The sequence below is a fragment of the Hemicordylus capensis genome, chromosome 2 (genome assembly GCF_027244095.1).
Source record: "Hemicordylus capensis ecotype Gifberg chromosome 2, rHemCap1.1.pri, whole genome shotgun sequence".
Taxonomy (NCBI): domain Eukaryota; kingdom Metazoa; phylum Chordata; class Lepidosauria; order Squamata; family Cordylidae; genus Hemicordylus; species Hemicordylus capensis.
The window spans coordinates 64,923,755-64,945,565 of NC_069658.1; the positions used below are offsets into that span (position 1 = coordinate 64,923,755).

General features: G+C 43.0%; 1 protein-coding gene across 9 annotated transcripts in view; it reads left to right on the forward strand.

Annotated features, from left to right (window-relative positions):
* Positions 1-21,811, forward strand: part of LOC128344194 (uncharacterized) — a 111,769-nt gene that overhangs the window by 60,469 nt on the left and 29,489 nt on the right. The gene's annotated exons all lie outside the window — the stretch shown is intronic.

The window sequence follows — 21,811 nt, forward strand, 5'->3', positions numbered from 1 at the left end:
TAAAATGCTGCACAGGTTTCTTTTCTTTTTTCTTTTTTGCAGATGTGGTCTATACAGAGTTATCTTTGATGATGCAGATGTTTCTAAATTTGTAGTCCCCCTCCTGCTGGCTTTGGGGCCACTGAGGCATGGTTCCTATACTGCTGGGATAACTCAAAAAGCCCTGGGTCCTGTGAGAAGAGTATATTCTCTGGCTCTTTCACACACCAAAGTTGTCCATCCCCAAACCTGGGACACACTGGGATGGAGAGGAATCACCACATATGCTACTTGCATTTTCCTTGCTGCTGCAGGAAGAAATTCTGCTGAAGCAAGTTCTATAACAGCATCATGTGAAAATGAGGTTTTAGTATTGAGGCGTTAAGGTGCTGCTGCCAAACAGAGAAACCAATACTGTGTTAGGAGCACCAGTGCTCTGTGTTTATAAAGACAATAAACTGTGACATCAGACAAAGTCAGCTGGTGCTACGTTTCCCTATAGCTGATATTGCTGCTTTAATCCATCCATGTTTTTAAATATGATTCTAGATGGAGAGTCTTTCTATTTCTGTTGATGAAAAATAGTGATTCCCATGGGTATATTGTAGGAATGAGCTGACAGAATTTGCAGGAAAGGTTTGTGTTTAGTTTAGTTTAGTTTGGGTTATTCTAAGGGAATGGCACCTTATCAACTGAGCATCTACTATTGAGCATCTGTTATATTTTTCCGAGCAATATGTTTCCGAGTGAAATACAAAGTGCTGGTCATCCTCTATAATAAAATGGTTAGGATTAATCCCGTGTCTGCCCGTGTTTTTCTCGGCCGTTCTGGGCATGCGCAGAGCGTATGCCCAGAACGTCCAAGAAAGATATGGCCGCAGAGACACGGCAGCCATGTTGAGGAGGGCAGAGGCGGCCGAAGAACGGCCTACGGGGAGGGCAGAGGCGGCAGCTGGGGGACTGGGAGGGCAGAGGGGGCAGCGGGGGGAACGGAGGAAGATACGGCCGCAGAGACACAGCGGCCATGTTGAGGAGGGCAGAGGCGGCCGAAGAACGGGCTATGGGGAGGACAGAGGCGGCTGCGAGGGGACCGGGAGGGCAGATGCGGCAGTGGCAGGAACGGAAAAAAAAACACGAGCCAGCAGTGGAGGAGAGATAAGAGAGGGGAGAAGAGACCTGCCGAAACGGGGACCGGGAGGGCGGATGCGGCAGCGGCGGGACTGGCCCTGCCGCTGAAGCGACCGTATGGAGCCTGGAGGCCATGAGGGAGAAAGGAGGAGGAGAAACGGGGACCGGGGAGGGCGGCAGCGGCAGGACCAGCCCTGCCACTGAAGCAACCGTATGGAGCCTGGAGGCCATGAGGGAGAAAGGAGGAGGAGAAACGGGGACTGGGGAGGGCGGAGGCGGCAGCGGCGGGACCGGCCCTGCCACTGAAGCGGCCGTATGGAGCCTGGCGGCCATGAGGGAGAAGGGAGGAGGAGAAAACTAGCACCCCCCCACACTAGAGCCCGTTATTTAAACGGGCTTAAAAATACTAGTTACCTATAAAGCCCTGAACGGCTCATGTCCAGGGTACTTAAGAAAGCACCTCCTTTGTCATGAACCCTGCCACCTATTAAGAACGTCTGGGGAGGTCCGGTTATGGTTGCTACCAGCTCATCTGGTGGCGATTCAGGGTGAGGCCTTCTCTGTGGCTGCCCCAGGGCTTTGGAATGCACTCCCTGTCAAAGTGCATTCCCTCGCGAGCGGCAGGGGAGCGAGCGAGCGGTGGGGGAGGGGAGCGAGCGAGCGGCGGGGAAGGGGGAGCGAGCGGCGGGGGAGGGGAGCTGCAGGGGATGTCACAAGTTCAGTACACAACTGCACAGATGCTCTGTGGGTGGTCAGCTAGTTCTGTTTATTCTGTGAAAGTGTTTTAATTGCTGTAACTTGGATTATGTACACAGCCTACATATCTATATCAGGCGGTATATAAATATGATAAATAAATATACAGGTTATAGCTTCTACTTTTGAAGAAGAAGCTTGAAAGTTTGGTCTCCAGGTAGGGCAGAGAGAGTCTTTTTGTCACCAGAACAACTGGATTTCAGCTCTGAGTTCACCCGCTATGTATTCTTGAACTTGTGAAGGCTTTCCATCCTATTCGATTGACAGTGTCATCTGCCTTAATGCTTTGAGTAGATTTCTTTAGGACTTGCCTTTTTCTGTTGGGATTCCAGACCTGTCATTATTGGGGTAAATATCCTGAGATGTTGCACTGATAGTGTCCATCATAGAAATCTACATAATGGAGCATGTGGCAACATCTTCAGAACCTTTTGTAGTCCAGAACCCTGAATTTATATCAGTGAGGATGTTCTGGGTGTTCTTCTCTTGATGCCTGCCTGCTGTGGCAATGACAAGATGTACAAATTTTTCCTAACTTTGTCAGTTATGTTCTTGAAAAAATGATATCACAAATGAGTTATAGAAAACAATTTTGAGAGAAAGAGAGAGAGACTGAGGGGGGGGGGGTAGAAATCTCTGGCCATAAATTCTGTGCTCCAGACAGACTATCAAATTGATTTTGACACACAAACTTGAATATACATCGGAACTGACAGAGTGTTTTCAACAACTGCTTTTCTGGAAGCAATGAACTTTCAGCAAGAGGAATAGCTTGAGTAAGAGCTTTTGCAGAAAAATATGAATGTTTATGGAGTTTTTTCTTAATAAACACAGAAGCACGGGTCATACATTACACGAAACCAGAGTTTGGCAAAGCTGCGTCTCCAATTTGCGTCACGGTGCAGACGTTTGTCAAACCGTGGCCTGCCAAACTCCAGTTCCAGGATAATAAAAATAATTATGTATCCTTATTTGTTGAATTTTATTGTATGCTGGGTTTTGTTTTAATCTCCCCCCTGCAGCTTTTCTTTTTTAATGTTGTGTTATGACCAGTGGTTAGGACAATAAACTTATTACTTACTTACTTAGGAGAGGATAGCCCTTCCCTTCTACTCGGCCACCAAGGAAGATCCCATCAAGCTCCACGGCCTGGCTGTGGGCAAAGCGTCACCACGTCTGCAGAGCAGCAGCCATTGGACACAATCTCAACCGGGGTGTGGGGAGGAGGGGATGTCCTTCATGTTTGGCTAGCTCCTGCTTCACTGGCTAGCTTCCTCAGGGCGATGACAGCTTAATCCTTTGCTCACTCTTTTCCAGCTATGTTCTTAATACATTTGCAGTGGCACAGTGGATTGTGGTGCTAATACTTGGCAGAATAGGGGCACATCCTCTGGGGGAAGGGGGGGGGGTTGTGGTCACAGGCAGAGGGCTCCATTTTATTTAAAGCTCTTTGTGTTGTGCTGCATGCCTTGAGGTGGGTTACCCTAGCTGGTGCCGCTTGACTTCCCTGCTACACGTCTGCAAATCAAATAATCTCCCCCTCCCTCCACACCCTCCATGCTGAGCACATGGGGACCCATAGGCCCACACTCTTCTACATTGGGAGGAAGCAAACTCTCAGTGCACCTTCCAACCCCCATCGCTGCCCATGCTGCACAGGCCCCCCAACCTGTCCACCTCCCTCCCTGCCACCCATGTTATCATGGGTGATCTGATACCATTTCCTGCCTCAGACACCACCCCGCCAACTGCTTGTTGCCCTCCCCACCTTGCAAGAGGGATCCCATTCCCTTCCCTATCCAGCCCCCCACAACCGCTCATGGCTCTCCCCACCACTGGCCAGGTCTGTGGGTGGGATCTCCTCACTCTCCAGTGGAAGAAACTCATCAGTTTGAGAAATAATGCTTTGATTTTATTGGGCAACACACTGGCAGCCCTTTCATTAGCAAAGCAGTGGCAGGTGCTTGAAATCTCCTATCCCCTGCTGCCACAGGTGTGGGCAATGGCCCTGTGCAACTATCAGTGGTTAAAAGGGCGGCGATCCCTTTCGTCACCATGCACCTGCCCGCCTTGGTTGTGGCCTGTAGGGAGATGCTCCCAGGCATGTCTTGTGAAGGCTGCTCTCACAGCCTGTGCCTCCCTTGGTCTGCCAGTGATCCTCAGGGGCTGCACTGCCAGGCCAGCTGACACAGCATCCCCATCTTCACTGGCTTCTCCAGCAGGATGTCTCCCCTTGTCTCACAGATATTGTGGAGGATGTAGCAGGCCACAAGCATGTTGGGCACAGGATCCTCATCCACGTCCAGCAAAGCTTTCATCTGTCAGCTGGTCTTCAGTCTTTTGAACACCTGCTCCACTATCATCCTGATGCTGTTTTGCCTGAGATTAAAGTTCCTCTCCAGTGCATTTCTGGGTGTGCAATAGGGGCTCACCATCCATTCCTACAGGCTGTATCCCTGGTCCCTGAAGATCACTGACTCCACCATTCCCGTGCCAAATCTCAACATGTGACCCATTTGTTCAGGCCAGGATGCCTGGGAACCCCTTCTCCTTGAAACCCACCATCACCTCCCTTGGGTCGCCCACACAGATCACGTTCTCCTTGAACATTTCCACCAGGAGGTCCACCGCTTTCCTGACTATTCCACAAATGGTGGATTTGCTGACAGCAAACAGGTTGCTCAGGGTCAGGGAGTTGGAGGCCAGCTTGTAAATGGTTATGGCAACCCTCCTGCTCAGAGATATTGCGATGCATGACCATGTCTTGCCAGCGGAGAACAGGCTCCATTTTGCTTGCCAGGTAGTTGAAGAAGAGAGACCTTGATGTGGATGCATCGGTACTCCTGTCCCCCACCTTCTATCTGCCCAGGACCACAGCAACATTGACCACTGTTGGTGCACACCTGTGCAGCTGGTAACATCTTTCCTATGCCACACTACTCTTATTGGCTGTTGGCAAGGAAACACCATGGGTTGTTTAGTTAGGGGCATAGCTGTATTAGTGTCATGGCTCAGACTTCTGACTCAGAAGAGTCAGAGCAGGAACAGGAGGATTCGCCTGCTAGTGAGGGCTCAGGAGCACAGCAACAGGATTTGGCAGGGAGATCAGACTCTGGAGCTGAGGATTCGGAACAGCTGCCAGACATGATTTCTGATGAGGAGGCGGCTGGGATTTCACCTGTCTTGAGAAGATGTCTCAAGAGGAAAGCTCAGTGGGAGTCACGCAGGCACAAGTGATCACAAGAGAGGAAGCAGAAGTGCTGACTCAGGGAAGCCTGATTGGCTGCTGGTTCTCTTGAGCCATATATATTTAGCAGCCTGTCAATTGCTCAGATGCTGTTAGCAGCTTTCGCTGACCACAGACCGTGTGCTATTTTGAATCCTTAACTTTTCCGAGTTCCAGTTTGCCCTTGTTTGTGCTTTCCTGCTTTGTTCAGTTAATTCCTTGTTCTGGTGTCCTTCATTCTTTTTTTATTCCTTGCTCTGTGTTTTCTTTTCAGTTATTGCTTAGTTATTGTTGGAGAGGGGTACCTAGTTCAGTTCAGGGGGACTTAATTCTTTACTATTTTCTTTGTGAGCCTTTTATTTTCCTTTGTGTAGCTTCGCTGTTACTTTCTGTTAACTCACAGGGGGAGTACTGAAGGGGGTTGTAAATCCTGTTGGGTTAGCCGAGCTAACAGATTTATGACAATTAGGCACAAAGCAACAGGCAGGTTTGTGAGGTGCCACTGTCTTTCTGAGGGGGCCCTTCTGGAGTGTGCAGCTGCAGCACTGCACTGTGTGCTGACCACTCACCCATTTTTCTGTACACGCAGCGACATGCTTGCCAGCGGTGGCGAGATATGCAGTTGCAGGTGGTACTTCCCTCCCAATGCCCACCGTCCCCACCTTTTATCCCCCCCCCAGTTTTTTGGGGGGGGGTCTAGTCCCCCTTGACAGTGGCTTGAAGCCAGGAATAGCAGGAGGGTTGTGTCCCTTTAAGGCTCCCCACACATGTCACTGATGCCAGGCAAAATGGGGAAGATGGGGAGAAATGGCGTGGGTGTGGCCCTCTGATTGAGAAGCAGCCACCGAAAGCCGCATTATGCATAGAGCAGTCACGTTCCTGGAAGGTCTGTGCCACCGCCTCTATGATTACGGTTTTAAAAGCATGAAACTGCGGTGATGGTGGTGTCCTAAGTCAGATGTAATGCTTCGGTGGCCAAACCAGAAGTCTTGGCAGCAAACCTTAGCAAACCTAACTGAAGGTTCAGATTGGAGTTTGGTGAGGCGAACTGGAGGTCGCTTTTGCCACAAAACCACGGTTTCAAGCATTTGGGTGTACTGGAGTTGCAACATCTGCCCTGTTTAACTCTGGTTTGGTGTTATGTGTGAACTGGACCAGAGAGTATAGAGGGAAAGTCAAGAGGTTGATAGTGGGGGGAGGCCTATGATAGCTCAGGAAAAAAGAGGATACAAGAGTCCTTCTCAGGCATTATGTAACTATGTATGCTCTACATGGTTACAACACCAACATGAGTGTATTGGCAAGCTCTGTCCCTGCACTGACACACTCTGCAGCCGCCGCCGCCACCCCACAAGTGTCCACAAGTACAGCATCTGTCTGCAAAGATAAACACTGTTTCTGGGGAGTGACTCTCCTCATAATCAGGAAGCACTGGGGCACCCCATCATTTGTCTCTGCAGACAAATGCTGTACTCAGAATGGGGGCATGGTTAAGGAGTGTATTGGCTTGTGGAGCAGTACTTACCAATGTGCTCCTGTTGGTTGTGCAGGAGTTATATGGTCACATAATGCCTGATATGAGGAGAACTATTATTTGTGTGTTAAGAGGTCCCTCCACACTGTGGAGGTAGTAGAATGTAACAATTGCATGTAGATTATAGTCTTTGGGGGGTGGTTTTTTTTGCATACATTCTAAAGGTCAAGTGTGCTACCGAGTCGGTGTCAACTCCTGGAGACCATGGAGCCCTATGGTTGTCTGTTAGCCATATGATAATTGGGTGCTTTACAAATGAATAAAGCTCAAGGAAATGGTAATAAACACACATTTGAAATTGACCTTTTCCCTCACTGATCCTCACTTTGGCATATTCTTATAGCCTTTTAGCAGCTCCATAATTAAGCTTTCCTTGAGATTTGTACTTAAACTTGGAATTCCTATTTCTTTTTTTCATTGGTTTTGTTTGTCATATTATGGATGCACATGTACCTTTAGAGTAAGTCCATTGAGCAAAAACTCACTGAATGTCTGTGCTTCTCATATGGCTAAGTGTAAGTTGTGCTCCTATCCTGGCAGCTTGGGGACCTCCAGGGACAATTCAGAGGTCAAATCCTCCACAGCCAAATCTTTTAAGTAGTTGTGCTAATTCAGAGCATGTACTCAGGCTGTAAGAGATATTACGGTAGGATTTGCTCTTCTTGATATTTAAAATCACAGTTTGCTAACTGTACTAAGAGTTCAGTGCCAGCCCTGAAAACTAGCATTCCCCCTGCCAAGGAAATTGGACATCTCTTCCTGTGTATAAGCACAAATGAACATGTTGTTTCTTTTTCTGCTTCCATTATAATATGGAAAGTGGCACATGGGAAGTGTTATTGCCTACAATAAAATTGGCGATGGTGAGCCATAGAGAGGTTCTAAAACTTAGGAATCTCATCAAAGAACTCTCAGGAATCTCTTCCGTTATCCACATTTTATCAGAAACATTAAAAAACTGTGCCTGCTTTTGTCTGACAATATAAAATGGCTCAGGGGACACATTCTTTATTATGCACAAATGTCTATAACACAGTCTTGATGGCTATTTCTTAGAGATGTGCAAATCATTTCGATCTCAAATTCGGGTGATTCGAGTGATTCAACCTCAAATAAAATTGCCCTAAGAATAAAGAGCCTGATTCAAGTTCAATTTGAATTGATGCTGATTTGAGTGATTAGAGTGCTGTTTTGTCTCTGTATTTTCCCTTTGCTGATTGGTTTTCTGGCACTTTCTTCCGATTGGCTTGATCTCCTTTCTTCTTGGTTGGCTTGTTGTCATTCAAATTAAGTGTTGTTATGGGCAATTGTGCCCCCATTGGCTGGGTGGTGGCAGGAGGGAAGGGGAGGCAAAAGGAAGGATTTTCAAAAAGTATTTAAGGGACTGCTTGGAGGCAGAGAAACAGAGAGCCATTTGGTGCCTCGAGAGGAGAAGGATCAGAAAGAGATACTGCAGCAGCACTGAGAGCAGAGATTGCTGATGGTGATCTGGACTTAGCTCCCTGTCTGCCTGGCCCAGTGAGTTGAGAGAGAGACAGAGGGCCTGCAAGCTTAAGAACATCCCTGCAGGATCAGGCCCAAGGCCCATCCAGTCCAGCATCCTGTTTCACACAGTGGCCCACCAGATGCTGCTGGAAACCCACAGGCAGGAGTTAAGGGCATGCCCTCTCTCCTGCTGCTACTTCTCTGCAACTGGTACTCAGAGGCATCTTATCTGACTGTCTCTCTTTTTGAACCCCCCCCCCCTTTTTTTGCGGGGCCAACAAACTGCTTTTCTTTCTTTCTAATTCTTGTTAATTGTACCAGCTTGATACAATGAGCCTGGTCCCTCAGCACAGCCATTTGTGGCACTAAGGTAGAATGGTGGGGGGATTCCCTTTTGGGGAAGAAGCTCTTCCTGTGGCAATGGAGGTGTCGTCGGCTGCTAGCCTAGCCAGATCGCTCTCTCCACTCTTCTTCCCAATCCCCATTGGCAGTATCCCCACTTTAGTGTCCTAGAAACTACTCATGGGGAACAATGGGGTCTTTTGAGTTTCCCCCATTGTTCCCTATGGCCAAATCACTCAAATCAATTTGAGTTGATTTGTCAAAACAGCCAGCAATGGCTGGTGTTTTGATGAATCGGTTTGAGTATTTTGCTATTCGAATCACAAAAGCTTGAATCAAATCACAAAAACCGATCCGTGCACATCTCTACTATTTCTATCTTAGAAAGAAAGAAAGAAAGAAAGAAAGAAAGAAAGAAAGAAAGAAAGAAAGAAAGAAAGAAAGAAAGAAAGAAAGAAAACCACTTTAGAAGGATTTATTTAGAGCAGAGCCAAGACTCATGGGAAATGAGACATTTAACCTTTTCACCACAGGCTACTTTTCTGCTTTAACTCCCCCCTCCCACTCCAGTTGCTTTTTTCTGTAGGTTTACAAATACAGGAAAATATGCACTTGGAACACCATGGGAAAGCAACAGCAGGGGATACAGCTATTTGGAATAGAACAATACCCAGTGGGGAAATACCTCTCCACTGCTGTTCATGTGTTTCTGCGGATGAATTCCTCCCCAAACTGCTTTTCTGCAACAAAAATCATGAGCATTGTCAATTTTTGGAACAGTGTGATGGAAGCTATGAACTGTGAATAATATTGATGAATATAGACATGAAGAGATTAATATACAGATTGGTTCTCCTTTCTGCACATATTAAAAAGAAGGAATGATAATTGGAAGTGCATCCAAATAACAATTTTGTTTTAAAGAATTGATGTGTAGCATCCATAACGTTAGGCTGAAAGCTGTTACTTGAAGATTTTCTTGTTGCTGTGGTGGATAGTAAATGAGGATATGCTTCAATAAATTAACATATTACAGTATAATTCAAGATCAAGTCTATATTATGGCTTTCATTTATTTATTTTTATATTTATATCCTGCTCTTCCTCCAAGGAGCCAAGAATGTTATAAATGGTTATGTTTATCCTCACAACAACCCTGTGAGGTAGGTTAGGCTGAGAGATAAGCGACTAGCTCAGAGTTACTCAGTGAGTTTTGTGGCTGAATGCATATTTGAACTCGGGTCTTCCTGGTCCTAGTCCAACGCTCTAACCATGACACCACACTCACTCTATAAACAATTGTGTAAAAAGACTTCCTACAGAAATCTGAATAAACAGACCATTTATCAATAATGTCTGTTTTGCTTTTCGGTCCAGATGTGAAGGTCAGGATACAACTTAAACCAAGATACACCAAAGCAGCAAGGTTTACCACTCTTCCAAATTCACAAACAACTTGTGTGTGATATTTGTAGGTTTGTTAAAGGGAGACTTCTTTTCTCTCTTGGTTGGGATCTGCTATAGCCCACCACCTGTTCTTCCTTTATAAATGAAGGACAAGGTAGAAAGATATTGAACAGCTTGAGAAAGCAAATTCTTTTTCAGTATGATGTACCTCATCAGATTTGTATGTGAATAAGTTGAAAGAAGCTATTGTACGCCTCTGAGCTGTTTAGAGGAAAGGCTGGATCAAATGTAACAAATTGCCAGCTGATTACAGCCTCTTCCCTGTAGATGATTAGTGCAGTCAAAGTTGATTATACCAACCATCTCTGTGATGGGAAGATTATTATTTATTGAAACATACATGCATCCTAATGCTGTAAATGAACATCTCTGAATTGGGGCCAGCAGGTGTAAGCTTATGTTAAAACATTTATCTGCCTGAAGTTTGAATAGCACAGAATATATTTGAGTTTAGGGTTCTAATTTAATGAGAAATTCATGTAGTCCAAATGGAGAAAATACAAAGTGCTGTTGGTGAGAATTGTCAAATAACATCCACAATCAATTTTATGAGAACACATTATGTGGTGGCTGCATTTTTCTTCACGGAAGTTAGTCCAAGGGAGTTGGTTACTTAGCTTGCTATCCTTAATTCAGTTAAATCTTTGTAGTAATAGTAGGAGTAATTACTACTTTGTAGTCACTTGCATGGTTGTCATGTACCGTGTAAGATACTTTATATTTCTTTGTTGAGTAATTTAAAGTGCTTTTGAAGAAGATATTTTCAGACACAAGAAATTCTCTCATAGTGGAAGATCTATACTTTATTGAAAGCTTATTAATTGTACATAATTACAATTAATAATCTTACATTATTACATTATGCAAAATGCTTATTATTTCGCTAGCAGCAAGTCAGTTTGAAGCTGTACTTTTAAAATAGCCTTGTGTGCCTGAATCAGCTGACCTGGCAAAAATGTATTAATAAATAATTAACACTGATGCAGGCCTAATTATCTCTAATTTGTTTTTTTTAATGTAATATCCGCCTTATATAAGAACACAGGCACCTAACCTTCTCTAGAGAGTTGTGAACAGTTATTTATGGTGTTAGTAGGCAAGGGCATTTAGTGCCTTGGGTTAGAGAAATCCTGGTAAGTGGGTGGCAATGATGAATTATTTAATAGTCCCTTTATGGCTTCTTCCATGGAGGTGGAGGGAAAGGGGGTTTCCTGAAGTCTCATGAATAAGCATGTACTCTGGGGAGTGCAAGAACTAAGGAAAAGAAATAGGAAACTGACAGTTGATGCTTTCTGTCACTATTTTGATATGATTTAGCAGGACTCCAGTAGATTCTGCAGCAAATTTACCACTTTGACTAAATTGCACTGTAAAGGAGTCTTCCATTGAGGCTGTTCACACGTGCAGCCTAGCCCAGGCTATGGCAGCGCAGCCTTGGTTAGGCTGCATGAGTGAAGCATCAGGATCGAGCTTGATCCGGCCATGGCCCCCGCACCAAGCCCGAGTTTTTAACCCGGCATTTAGCCAAGGTTAAGCGGACCTATGGTTCATGTAAGCTTGGCCAAGGATCATCAGGGCGATCACCGCTGGGTTAAACCACTTCTCCTCACAGCCCAAGGCCACTTCCTGCAGAAAGCCTGGGGAAGGAGTAGAGAGCAGCTACCACAATCATGCCCCTGGGCACCTTGGGATGCGGGAGGGTGTAGACCTTCCGCTCCTGTGGTGCTCCCAGCTCCTGCAGTTGCTGCGCCGCCGCTCATGTTGGCAAGCGACACTGCAAAGGGGACGGTAGCCACTGCTCATCTGCCATGGAAGGCAAGCAAGTTCCTGCCATCCTCGCAGTGCACCCAGCAGTTATTATTATTTTTATTATTATTTTTACATTTGTAACCCGCTCTTCCTCCAAGGAGCCCAGAGCGGTGTACTACATACTGGAGTTTCTTTTTCGCAACAACCCTGTGAAGCAGGTTAGGCTGAGAGAAAAATGACTGGCCCAGAGTCACCCAGCTAGTTTCATGGCTGAATGGGGATTTGAACTCGGGTCTCCCCGGTCCTAGTCCAGCACTCTAACCATTACACCACGCTGGCTCTCTCAGCAATGGCCTCGAGGTCGTGTGAAAGACCTCATTGTGTCACTAGTGTACAGAATCAAACAGAGGGAAACTTAGGAAAACTGTACATACATTTATTAGATAAGCTTATGTTTGTACACAGTAGAAGTATCTACTGTGCCCTGATGAACTGGATCCTTGAGTGTTATTCCCTAGTTGACTAGGCATGTGGTGGCAGTGGCTGCAACTGCCACCACGCCCTCTCAGCAGCACCCACAAAATCTTTTCGGCCACCACCTCATCCTCTTCGGTGCTGCCACCGCCAGCTCGGACAAAGAATAAAGAAACAGTCCAGCAGTGCACCTGGTGGGCAGTTCAAAAGCTGACTGGAAATGGTGGCATACACACCCAGTGCCATTTCCAGCCAGTTTTTTAATTGCTCATTGGCATGCTGTGAATTTTTTCTTTACTCTCTGTTAGAGCTGGGGGCAGGGGCAGGGGAGGAGGCAGTGGTAGCAGGCGGCAGTGGGGAAGGGCAATAGCTTTATTATTATTATTGTTTACACAGTCAAACAGGTATTATTGACTGGTTTGTTTTATCCAGACATCGAGTTCTTCCCAAGGACCTGGGATGGCTGAATTTTATTATCAATATTGTTGCTGTTATTATTATAGATATCGTCGCAGAATATAAGTTGTTCCCAGTAAAGTGGCTTTTTGTAATTGGCTGATGGTGATTTCTGTGGCCCCTATGGTTCTGAGGTGCTCTTCAAGGTCTTTTGGAATTGCACCTAGGGCACCAATTACTACTGGGATTATTTTGGTCTTCTGCCACAGCCTTTCATTTTCAATTTGTAGATCTTTGTATTTTGCGATTTTTTCTATTTCTTTTTCTTCTATTCTGCTATCCCCTGGTATTGCTATGTCGGCTATTTTAACTTGGTTGGGTCCTTGGTGGCCCCTGGGGGAAGGGGGCTTGTGTTCTTTTAACATGTTAGAACACCGGAAGTTACACCCTTGCTTCCATCATTGAGGAATCATTTGTATTGCATTGCAGTACCACCACTGGGGAGATCACTTAGAAACAAATGTCTTCTCAGTGTTTTTTAAAAAGCAGATATTTAAATGTGTAAGAGGGAGTAAACTTGTTCTCTGTTGCTCCAGAAGACAGGACTAGAACCAATGGGTTGAAATGACAAGGAAACAGATTTAGGTTAGACATTAGGAAGAACCTCTTAACAGGAAGACAAGTAAACAATCTGCCTTGTGCAGTGGTAGGCTGTCATTCACTGGAGGTTTTTAAACAGAGACTGGACAGCCATCTGTCATGGATGTTGCAATAGTTTTCCTGCACTGAACAGGGTGTTGGTCTAGAAGGCCTTCACAGTCCTTTCCAGCTCTAGCATACTGTGTATTTTTCTGTTACTCTGTTATTGCATCATTCCCAGATTGTAAACTCTGCTAACATGTGTTGTCTCTTTATGACACTAGTCTCAGTTAAGTTGTGTTGTAAGGGAGCAACCAGCCAGAAAAAAGGAGGTCCTCAAAAGACCAAAGGTAAACAACAAACTAGAACCTCAATTAAAAACCATGATACAAACATACATGTGAAAAATGGACCTTTATTAATGACTGTGAATACAAAGAATAGCCAATATATACATACACATAATACATACAAAATATACATATGACAAGTTTTCTAAATAACAACTTGTTTCAATAATTTATCAAAGATTTTTTGATGTGAATACAAATACATTTTTAAAAAGACCAAATGAAAAATCCAGACATATAGAATTGCTAAAGTGAAATGTTACCCAGTAAAATTCCAAAATGGAAAATATATGTAGCTGGATTCTTCAGCTTAATAATAAAACTGTATTTTTAAAAAATGTGCACAGATTTCACAACTATAAAGCCATAGCCTTCACAGTTGATACAAGATCTGTGTCAAGCTATCTTCATTTGTAATTTATAGCACACAAGGAATATACTTAGGAGAGGAGAGCTGGTCTTGTGGGTAGCAAGCATGATTTGTCCCCATAGCTAAGCAGGGTCTGCCCTGGTTGCATCTGAATGAGAGACTTGATGTGTGAGCACTGCAAGATATTCCCCTCAGGGGATGAAGCTGCTCTGGGAAGACCAGAAGGTTTCAAGTTCCCTCCCTGGCTTCTCCAAGATAGGGCTGACAGAGATTCCTGCCTGCAACCTTGGAGAAGCCGCTGCCAGTCTGAGAGGACAATACTGAGCTAGATAGACCAATGGTCTGACTCAGTATGGCAGTTTCCTATGTTCCTATGTTCCTACTCCCTTGAAGCTTCAGGGTTACTTGAGACTAGTACTTGCTTCCTCTCTTGCTTTACTGTAAGATTCTTCTTGTCTGTGTGTTTGAGAGTAATTCCCAAAGCAAAAACACCTTGTTCATTGTAGAATTATGAGCTTCCATACACAGGATTAGACCAAACCTTGTTCATATCACAGTTACTCCCCTATGATTCCTTCTAAGCCATGGTTTGATGGTGATTGCTTAAATGCGAAGAGGGATTTGGTTAGGGCTTTTAAAAGGCATGTTGCTGACCCCTCGGTTATTTCTAAACTTGAGATTTCAAAGAAAAAGTCCGTATAAACAGTTAATAAGAAACAAGAATTTTAAAGTAGTCAAAGAAAAGTGGGCTGAACTCATTAAGGCGGCCAGATCCAGGAACCAAGTTGGTTTCTGGAGGCTGGTCTCTCCTGCAATGGGTAAAGCTATGTCTTCTCACTCTTATTGTATTTCAGCGGAAGTTTGGGAAGCACACTTTTGCTCGTTGTACAAAATGGCACCTGGGTTGGAGCATAACACCAGTGTTATTAGGGCACAACATAGCTCCGAGATTCCTACCTGGGAGCCCGTAACATGCTCCAAAGTAGAAAGGCTTACTAATTATTTTCCTCATGGTAAGGCCCCAGGTCTTGATTTTGTCACCATTGATGTCTTGCGGGCTAACCTTAGTTGGTGGGTGCCCTTACTGGCTTCCCTTTCTACATACATCAATTCCACGGCCAAAATTCCCCATGATTGGGGCATAGCTGTCATAATTCCAATCTACAAAACTGGTAATAGGGACAACCCTAATAATTATCGCCCTATTAGCTTATTAAGTGTTGTCAGTAAGATCTATGCCAAACATTTACTTTTAAAACTTATGGATTGGATTGATGAGAATAATATTTTGGCCCCAGAGCAGGCTGGTTTCTGGGCAGGTCTTGGAACATGCCCTTATCCTGCAATTTTTATCTGAAATTTTTTAATCTCTTTTATCTACCAAGCCATCTTCTGGTCTATTTGTTGCTTTTATTAACCTCAAGTCTGCTTTTGACTTAATATCTCGAGAGAGGCTCTGGCAAAAATTGTGGGATCTCGCCATAGACAGAAGGTTGTTATTATTGATAATTGCCCTGTATGATGGTGCCCAGCTGAAAGTTCGATGCAACGCTCTGGGGGCTTTGTCATCTGAGATTCCCACTTGCAGGGGTGTACGACAGGGCTGCATATTAGCCCCCACGCTATTGAATCTCTACATCAATTCTGTAGTTGCGCATGTCTCCATCCCTTCTATCCATCCCCTTAAAATTGCGAATAGGCATATTTCGGTTTTGTTATATGCTGATAATATGGCAATTTTATCTCAAACACCAATTGGCTTGAAATGTGCTCTCGGTATTTTATCAAAATTTTGTACTCAAGAGGCTATTGAGATCAGTTATCAAAAAACCAAAATGATGGTTTTTGCAAAACGGCCCAGATAACTGCTCTATTAATGGTCATAGGATAGCCCAAGTAAACTCTTTTAAATATCTAGGAGTGATATTTCACTCTTCAGGTTCACATAGCCCCCACCTTAAGTCCACTCTGATGATGGCTCAGCATACTACTAATCTTATTACCTCTTTTTATTACTTGAGGGGAACTTCTTATATCCCTGCAGCAATTAAATTATTTGTCACCAAAGTTCATCCTTAATTGTTGTATGGTGCCCAGTTAGGACCGGCTAGAAATTTCTCGTCTTTAGATGCTTTGCAATCTAAATTTCTGAGATTGATATTATCGGTCTCCTGCTGTGTTCCTACTGTTGTGTTGAGAAGAGAGGTGGGCTTAATTAGAATGGTAACCTGTTACTGGAGAACCATCATCCTATTTTGGTTAAAATTTGTGTTCTCTTGTGTGGGCCTGGCCTTTCTTATAAAAACTGATTCGTTCAGGTTTCAGTGGTCCACCCTGATCAGTGGCAAACTAGCACATTATGGGTTCTCTACAGAGGAAATCCTTAAAATGGGTTATGACCGGGCCAGGAAGGAAATCAAGTAACATATTATAGATATAGATCTTCAGGAGGAAGTTACTCTTTTGCCCAAGAACATCCATTTGGGTGAGCAAACAATTAGCTCTAACCCCGCAAGTTATCTGCGTCTTGTTATTGTTCCCAAATTTAGACGCGCTTTGACCTTAGTGCGTTTGGACGTCCTCCCCTCCGCTGTTTTGGAGGGTAGATTTAAAAGCACTCCTTTTCCCGCCCACCTATGTCCCTGCGGTACAGGCCAAGTGGAGACCAGCGCGTACTATTTTATATTGTGATTTTTATAGGGATGCCCGTTTAGAATTAATTTCCCCTTTGCTGACTGATTTTATAGGGCATCCCAATGATTTTTATCTGAAGTTTTTATTAGCCAGTCCTGATGAGAATGTTATTAATAGAGTGGCCAGGTACTGTTACATAATTTGTAAAATCTGTTTAGGTTTTTAAATATTTGATCTTGATATATTTGTTCTTATGTTTTCTGTTTTTCTATGTCTGTTCTTTTTTGTGTTTTCGTACTCTGGTCTATGACCGTAATGATTGGATTGGATTGGATACACAGGATTGTATCAACAACCCTCAATGACCAAGCTTTTGCTCCTTTCCTGCTTTATCCTTTGTAAACCTTTGAGCCCTTTCTCACAAGGACAGAAAGGGCTTCGATGGGGCAAGGGGAGGAAAACTCGAAAAGCTTACTTCCCCCATAAACAAGCAGATCCTTGCCTCTGGGTGAGTGATCACCTGATCGCCTGCCCAGATGATCACTGGCTGCTGCCAGTTGCTTCAAGGATGAAGGTGTTGGGACGCATTGCCCCCCCCCGAGCTCCAATAATGCACCACATGAGTGCTCTGTGCATTATGGGGATCCCCCTCCCCTCCCCAAATCTGCTAGCCATGGCTGACAATGATTTTAAAAAAATGTAATTAGGAGAAGGCTTGCTCTCCTAACCTTGTTTTGGAGGGAGGCTCCACAAGCGGGTTAGCTGCTGCAGTGCTGCCAAGATCAGACCCGATCCCAGTGGTTCTCATGCACGTGCAAAACCAGGCTGGGCTCCCTTAGCCCGGTTTTGCACGCATGTGTGAACAGCCTCTTTGTAGTGTTTTGTCCAGGACTGTTTTTTTCACTTTTGTTGCTGCAGTTCCTCATCCTCCTTAATAATAGCCATTGAAACTGCAAATTCATGAAGTAAGTCTGGTAGAAGATGAGACCTGCAGAGGTGTCTGAGTCTGTGGAACAAGGAATTTATTACTGTATTTAAGAATATGTATGTCCGTTCTTTCTAGTTCAGAACTGAACCATTCAAGGCAGCCAGATATTTAAAATTTAAATGTAAACAAAAAGTTAAAACCACAATTCTGAGATCTGAGACTCCATTAATAAACAGACTCCCCCACCCTTTTAAAAAACAACAACATAGGCTTTGGCACAGTAAGGAAATAATGCACTGGATGTGTTTTGAATAAGCTTAGCATATAGCAGTATGCAAATGAATAAGTGTTATTACTTCAGCCAGTTGAATATGGATGTCCAGTTACTCTTTTGTTAATGCTATCTCAAGAATTGTAGCTTCAATATAAGGAATGGAAATTCAGTGTGCAGGTACCTTGGATACCTCCAGAGGCAATTTCTCCTTAGATGATACGTGAAAAGATTGTGTTTTCACATTCAGGCAAGTAATATATCATATATAACTATCAAAACCAGCATGAGTATTTCAACATAAGTACTGTTCTGTAAAGTAATGTTTTTATCAGCCTCCCTCCCTTTTGGAAGTTATTACTGAGCTTGGCATGGACATGGTGCCCATGCAGTTCCTTTCATATTGTTGGCCTCCAGGAGACAATATTGGTTTTGCTTTTTAAGCTAGCCCAGATTCTTTCAAATCTACAAAAATATAAATCAGTTTCTATTTTACAAAGAGAGCTTTGAAAGTTTTAAACAGATTAGAATAGATAATTTACTGTTGGAAGGAACAAGAAGAACCATGTGTTTTTACTGGATGTTTTAATACTGTGCTGTGAGCCTTGCAGAGAACAATTTGTTATGGGGCGGCTAACAAAAGTTGTTGTTGTTCATAGAAGTCCAAAACAAGGAAGGTTAAGATTTTTCTTAATGTACACATTTAAATCCAGAAAAGCCCCAAGCTTACAATTAGCAAATGCATATATATATTTGATTGATGAATCCATTCAGAATATATATTCATGAACCTTAAATCCATTGGTTGGTTGTTGAGGTTACATAACATAAGCTAATCAGTCCTTGTTCAAATACTCACTGATAAAGATTGTATTTGTATGCTCACCATACTTATATTTGACTTATAGATAATTGTATTGCACACATCAATTTGATTGTTGCTGTATATTATCGAATTAGTGTTTCTATCAATTTTACCTTCTAATTTGTAGTTTAAGCAGTGTTAAAGAAGACAGAGTATCCCAATAACATTAGGGGAAAAAAACAGAATAGGTATTGCTTCTCTTTCATCATGGATGCATGTGGAGGGGGTCAAATAATTAGCCAAATAATCTCTTTTTCAATTATTCATTATTTTATTCTAAAATATATTATTTCCCTTTTCTGCCAAAAATAAAATAATATCAAATAAAATAGCCAAGTTGATATACAATCCCAGAACAAAACACATTTTAGAGTAGCTAAAATATGCAACCGCCAATTGGATGAAAATATAGTACCAAAGGCAGCAACATATCACTCACCCAATGGGATTAAAATGCCCCCCCAAAAGAGACATTGCCAGAATTCAATTGGTGAGGTGACCTTGTAGACCAGTCTGAGTAGCTCCATAATTTCTGCCTTAACAGAGTACCAGCTGGCACCTTTTATGGCATCATTTAAATTGTGTAGTAATATAGCATAATATTAGGTGAAAATTAAAATAAGTTATTATAATCAAAGGTTAGCAACATCTACCTGGATTCATAGTGGAAGCAGATCTCCAAATGAATGTTCAGTTTATAAGTAAACAAATGTATATTAAGATAAATTAAAAGATAGAACATGCAGATTGCTGCCACCTACAGATCAAAAAATGAAGATGTGTGCTTTCCATGATCTAGATGCTACTTACTTTGGTCTGTAGATGGCAGCAACTTGCCACAGTAATAACTTGTAGAGACTTCCCTATTTAACTGCTAACTGGGCAAAGAGGCATCTTTTCAAGTGTGGCTGTCTTATATTTAGCGGGGGGATAGCTACTGCCCCTATTCAATCCCAGCCCAGTGTCTCTCCAGTTGTCTACCTTGTATTTTTTTTTTGGTAGATTGTGAGCCCCTTTAGGACAGGGACCCATCTTCTCGTGGCTTTTGCTGTACGAACCACTGATTTTTGTTGTTGTTGAAAAGGGGTATATAAATATTTTTTAATAACTGTTGATTTTAGTTATTTGCTAAAGCACACAAATGAAATTAACTAAAACTTGTTCATATGGCCAAAATTTCTGTGACCCCTTATAACCCAATAGGCTGTGTGTTGGGCTTGGATATGGACACTCTGGGTTTATTCTTGTTCATAGGAACATAGGCAGCTGCCATATATGGAGCCAGACCATTGGTCAATCTAGCTCAGTATTGTCTACCCAGACTGGAAGTGGCTTCTCCAAGGTTGCAGGCAGGCATCTCTCTCAGTCCTATCTTGGAGATGCCAGGAAGGGACCTCTTTCCAGAGTGGCTCCATCCCCTAAGGGGAATATCTTACAGTGGTCACACATCAAGTCTCCCATTCATATGCAACCAGGGTGCACACTACTTAGCTAAGGGGACAAGTCATGCTTGCTACCACAAGACCAGCTCTCCTCTCACTATGGCAGACCCTTAGATCTGTTCAGTTATGCTTGGTGGCTAGTAAAATTACAGTGCCACTGGCTTTTTTAAGAGGGTTGGTGTAAGATAAGTACTATAAAGTGCTTTGAATTTAGAGTGTTATTGATGAGGAGCTGTTCTCGAAGAAAGATGGAGCACCAGTCCACAGAGCCTCCCTCCCACTAGATCACCACTCTTAGAATGCAGTTGCATTCTAAAGATCTCTCAGCACTTTAGACTAGTTACATTTCAAGTTAAACAAGAACCTTTTACTATTTTCTGTGCTGTGCTAAAGAAGTAAATTCTTTCCTATGAAAGGTGGAGTTGCATAATTTTCACTTTAGTTGTTCTCTGCTCTTTGCAGAATGTTTTTCACCATGCAGAGGAGCATGTAAAAGCATAGTATCATGTAGTCTCGCACTGCTAACAAGCATTTTTATCAAAATGCTTAAACACTTTGCAGGAGCAATACTCTACAAGAGAAGCAGGACCACACAGGGAGAACATATATATGTGAAGTTGCTCAAACTCTTCATGATTTGTACCATTGTTATTCCTATTCCATCCTTGTAGAAATATTGGCTGCCTGTCTACCTAAAATAAAATAAAAAAATCTGTAAGGCTACATTTCTGCGAACAGCAATATGGTAAACTGTGGTGCTCATGGCCCTTCAGTTTTTATTGAAAGCCTTTATATGTAAAGTGAAAATATAGCAAACATACATCAAGTAATTCAAACATTGTACTATAGATTGTACAGAGGAAATGTCAAATGGATTCTTGGAAATTCACATGGCTCATGATTGCCCACTAGTGACATGTCTGTCACGATGGGTGAGGGTCATGATGGGTTTGAGTATTTTCTTCCTGTTAAAGGAGTTGCAAGCTTCAGTTTGGTTTTCCCAAGGAAGAACTAGGATTTTCTCCTTTCTTGCACATGGTATACAGAGGGATCCATAACCTCTTCCTCATCATAGTAATTGGCTCAATGCACAGAGATATTGCTTCCTCTTTCTCTCCTCCCACATGGAATTCTTTGTTTTTTGGTCAAAATTTCATTAATAAGGGCCATAACATACTAAATTAGCTGTGTTTTGAATTTTTAACATATGAAAACAATTTTTTGCATCAAGTTGTTGTTGGATGTCATAACACAATTTAATAAAAAGGCATCCCATTTTTTAATAATTAGTAAAATTTTCCATAGTGCAATACTCCTATACTTTATCCTTTCCTTAACTGTTGTTTTTCTCCAATATCTGGCACAGACTATTCTGAGTCATCAGCATATTGGTAGGCTTTTTCTGTCTAAAAAACACTCTATTGGTTAGTACATGTTGAAAGCAAGGTTACAAATTTAGGCGCATCCAATAGATGCTTCAGGTCTAATAATAGAGATGGAGTTCAAATCTCCATAATAGAGATGGAGAAGCTGTGGTCGCATCAGGACCAAAAAGTCATGAAAATAGACTTTTCTACTTAACAAACTGCCAGTTAGCAGTTAAGGATCAATCAAACTCAGCTCTCAAGATTTCAAAAAGATTTGAAAACAGCTTTAGAAGAAACCAACTGATCTAATGTGATATTATGGGAGTCCATTAATGGTGTGAGTTGGGGAGGAGATTTATGAGCAATCTTTAAACAGGGAATCTCCCACAATGTAAGCTTTTCATGTAAA